Raw genomic sequence first — 4,700 nt, 5'->3', positions numbered from 1 at the left:
TTGCATTTTCTAAATATGAAGGAGATATATTCAATTCTCAGTTCTTCAGATATGCGAAGAATATCACAGAATGTCAAAATATTTAATGTAAAAAATAAAAGAGACTACATTAATAGGATTGTAAACCTACACAGAATGCTTGAAGTTCATATCTAAAGATTGACTATCCTCACAAAAAGCAGGCAGAAGCTGAATTTTGCCAAATTTTTGAAAGTATACCCATAGGGCAGAACTTTAGGCTTTAGTGATGATGATTTTGAGAACTAAGAGCTATAGCTATTAACAAGCCAAGAGGTAAAGGCCTGTTGCTGTGTTTATGAAGATAACAGGATGCAATAGGTCTGGATCAGGTTAGGTGACCACACATTCCCAGTCCAATGCACTAAGTGGCAGTAGAGCTCATGCAAGCAGATATAGAAACAGGCTCTGCTCCTGTATACTTTTCAGAGAAACCACACTATCCTTCCTCTTTATTTATGTGTTTTTTAGATTCAGACCAACAAAGGAAGCAGAAGCAAGAGCAGCACGAGATGTCACAAGCATGAGCTCTGCTGCAGAAATCTCAACCTCAGCCTATTGTCTTAAGTTAATGGCTCGTGCCACAAACCTACATCCCTTTGGAGTCCAATTAGCCATCTACTTGATCTGTGCCCTCGTGTGCTACTTACAGTCCTGGGCAACCTGCTGGTGGTGATTTCTGTCCTCATTTCCAAAGTCCTTCACACCCCAACCAATTTCTTGCTGCTTTCCTTGGCCTTGGCAGATCTCCTCCTGGGCTTAACAGTCCTTCCATTTAGCACAATCGTTCTGTGGAGAGCTGCTGGTACTTTGGAGTGCTTCTTGCGGGCTCCCACACCTTTCTGGACACTTTGTTTTGCTTGACTTCCATACTCCACCTCTGTTTATATCCATTGCCCGTCATTGCGCCATCTGTGCACCCGTTGCTCTATCCCACCAAGTTCACTTTAAAGGTTGCCTGCATTATATATTGGATAGGGTGGGGGGTGCCTGTGATTTACACCTCCAATCTTCCTCTATAGCAAAACAGTTGAGGAGAGCTTAGGTCACTTCTTGCAGGACATGCCTTGTGTTGGGAGCTGTCGCTGCTGTTCAACAAACTCTGGGGCTGGATCAACTTCCCAATTTTCTTCCTCCCCTGCCTCATAATGATAGGGGTTATATGTCAAATATTTTATTTGGCAACCAGACAAGCCAAACAGATAGTGGACATGGCTAAGAAAACGGAGGAGGGAATCACAGCATCAGTTGGGAGCCACGAAAAGAGAAAAGAAGGCAGCTAAAACACTTGGGATTGCTGTAGGAATCTATCGTCTGTGGATGGCTGCCCTTTACCACATAGACACCATGGTAGATAGCATGATGGATTTCATTACCCCACCCGTAGTGTTTGATGTTCTTATTTGGTTTGCTTACTTAATTCTGCATGCAAACCCCTTGATTTATGTGTTTTTCCTATCCGTTGGTTCAGGAAAGCTATAAAGCTTGTTCTAACACGTTCAGATCTTCACTTCAACAACATGTACTATAGACCTGTACCAGGAAGAATATCCAACATTAACAGCAGGTGAGAGGACAAAGAGGGCTTCCTTAATATATTTTCTGCCTGGGACGAAAAATAAATGGCACACATACTCAGGAGAAAGTACACAGCTGAAATTCAGGCATAGATACATAAGGCTAGTCATTTTGACACTTCTTTCCCTCCCTGTCAGTAAAATAATAATAGCTTCAAATACTATCTATTTGCTGCCCATTCATGAAACCCCAAATAAGCTGCTTGAGGCAACAACCTCACTATGCTTAATGATAGCATGACTGTGTGTTAAGATCCACCAGTCTGTTTTCAGACATCATGTAAAAGAAGCTTCACAAAATTAAATTGACTATGCATACTCATCACTTTCTCAGGCATCTAAGTTTTGCCTATATAGTCTGAGATCCTGTTGCCCTGCATAACTATACTACTTAATTAATGGCAATGTGGTGCATGGGAGTAAAACACAAACTACAACTAGTACGTAACAGTGGAGGAAAGCAGAGAAAGCCATCTTCATCCAGTGAAAAAGCTGCTGGGTCTTGGGAAAATCTTGTTTACAGTTTGGTCCACAAAAAAGATATCCATGTGATTGTTAGTGGTTTAGGCTTTGGGCTACAACTCTGGAGACCAGGGTTCAATCCCTGGTTTGGCTATGGAAACCCTTTGGATCATCCTGGGCAAGTCACATTGTCTCAGCCTCTGAACAAATCTTGGCCAAGAAAAAACCCCATGATTTGCTTTAGGGTGGACTAAGTGGAAATGACTTGAAGACATACAACCCACTTCAAAGCAAAAGGCACTCTGGGAAGTCTGATGTTCATTTCCCAAGGCGGCCTTTTCAGAATCACATTAGCTCTGAGAACCCACTAAGGAGCAGGCATTGTGGAGACTTGCCACTTTCTCTCCAGATGAACAACAGAGACAGCTTACTCCCAGCCACCATTGGTGAACCCTGAAAAAGTGGGACTATGCCAGGATATGTATCAGTAACACCAGTGTAGTCTCTAATAGGATTACGCCAAGGTATATGAAAAAATGTGAATGAGTATTAAGGCAAAATACTCTTCTCTTTGACATTGTTGATTCATCTATTATATAATTCTTCTTGTAGCTACCTATGTGGGATGTCATTTCAGCAATGAACGGAAAGGCTGTCACATCGAAAGAGAAAGAAAAATCCTCCAGCAGAATAGCAGTTAAAATTATTTGAACCAAACTAGGTCAGAACGTAAGCACTGGTTTGCTCATGTGATTTTTCATTGGTAGGAGTCCATTTTACTTGATGAAAACTGGGCACCCCTTGCTGTTGTGTTGCTGCTGCTGCTGGCTGCTGCGTGCCTTCAAGTCATTCCAATTTATGGCAATCCTGCAGTGAACCTATGTCAGACTTTAGCAAATTCAGAAACTATGTGCATTCAAACGTCCAGGTTTAATGAAACCAGAAGAACTTTATTGATACAATTTATAATTTACCAGTCATAAATACCCCCCACAATAGCCAAGCAGGTATATTAAAAAAACCCAAATCCAAAATCCACCCAACCCCAGTTGGTGCCAAAACTATACACCCCCCAATTTCCACAGCCTATCCCCCCCCAGAAACCAACCCCCTTCTAACTGCTCACCAACGCTATCTCTTCTAGCCCCAGACTTTCCACCTACAGTACCGAGTACGACATGACGCATCCCTTCACAACATTCCATAACTATCGTTCTCAAAACTAAACCTAGCCCGCTGCATCGTCCAGCCTCTGCTATGCCAACTAAATACTTGCTATTCCTATGCCACAACAACTTCAGTCTACTTATACAGCACCAGTAACAAAGCAAGCACATAAGTATTTATTTTTAAGACAACCACCATCTCCTCTCCATCAATCACATATTCAGACTCCCTGACAGAAACCATGCTTCATCAGTTCTGACAACCTATCACGGGGTTTTCTTGGCAAGCTTTGTTCAGAGGAGATTTGCCATTAACATTTCCCTGAGGCTGAAGAGAGTATACTCACTTAAGGTCACCCAGTGAGTTTCATGGCCAGCTGGAATTTAAACTCAGTCCCCAGAGTTGTAGTCCAACATTCAAACCATGCACCACGGTGGCTCTCTGAAGGCACACTTGCCTGAGTCTAAAAAAAAATTATTTTGTTGTGTGTTAATACTATTCTAACATATGGAAAAAAATAAAATTTAAACTGAATTTCTTCTAACAGAGTTTTTCTTTTCTTTAAGCCTATAAGGTATCATTAAATTTTCTAGAAAGGGTTCGTATGAAAGTTTGGAATGCATGGCAATATATTTAAAAAACAGTTTTATAAAACTATCTTTCATCCAGTTGAAAAGTTCTTGAAACAGGCAAAAGACTTTTCTTGTGTGTTTAAACAATGTGTGCATACAAGATGTTTGTTTCTGTAGTAAAACTAGATTCTAATGTGACTGTTGATATCTATGACTTTATCTACGCCTAATTATTGCAAGTTGTTTCTTAAGAATTATTGTTCATTTATTTCCATCATTTCCTGTCATGCAAATAGTGAAAAAAAAATGTGAATGTCATTGGAAATAGATAATGTTCTCCCTCTCTTGCCTGAAAAAAAAATATGTAAATAATAGGAATCTGTTAATGTTATAATTACATGGAGCAGGAAAAGCTGAATCTTTCTTCTTTCACTTATTTGTTTGTTCAAGTACAGTTTGTTATTCACATCTACTCAGGGCTGGCTTGTCCATATGGAGAACTAGGCAGCTGCTAGGGTGCACCTCTAGGGGGCGCCAGGAGAGAGAAAGAGGAGTGGCTTTAGCCTGAGGATCATGAATCAGCCAAACAGAGCAGCCAGCAGCATCTGCCAGCCTCCCAAGTAGCAGGAAGAAAGAGCTGCTTGCTGAGGCTGAAAGGAAGGAAGAAATTTGCTGTGCTCTGAACTCCGTGGCTGCATCCACATTGGAGAATAACCCGGTTTGGCACTGCTTTATACTCTTTCTGGCTCAAGGCTATGGAATTCTGGGAGCTGGAGTTGTGTTGTGGAGTGCAGAGTGCCTCCCTTCTCCCTCTTCCTTACCTCTATCTTTTCCTTCCCCTTCTTTCCTTCGTCTCTAGTTTTTTCTTCCTTCCTCAGTTTTGTCCCTCCACTTCTCCTCTTGC

General features: G+C 41.4%; 1 pseudogene; it reads left to right on the top strand.

The window, feature by feature from the left end:
• The first annotated feature begins 589 nt into the window (after positions 1–589).
• LOC121925135 lies at positions 590–3,239 on the top strand (annotated as a pseudogene).
• The last annotated feature ends 1,461 nt before the right edge of the window (positions 3,240–4,700 follow it).

This window comes from Sceloporus undulatus, chromosome 1 (genome assembly GCF_019175285.1).
Source record: "Sceloporus undulatus isolate JIND9_A2432 ecotype Alabama chromosome 1, SceUnd_v1.1, whole genome shotgun sequence".
In the NCBI taxonomy this organism is placed as follows: Eukaryota; Metazoa; Chordata; class Lepidosauria; order Squamata; family Phrynosomatidae; genus Sceloporus; species Sceloporus undulatus.
Note: the sequence above shows the minus strand (reverse complement) of the source record. Positions and strands in the feature narration are given on the sequence as shown.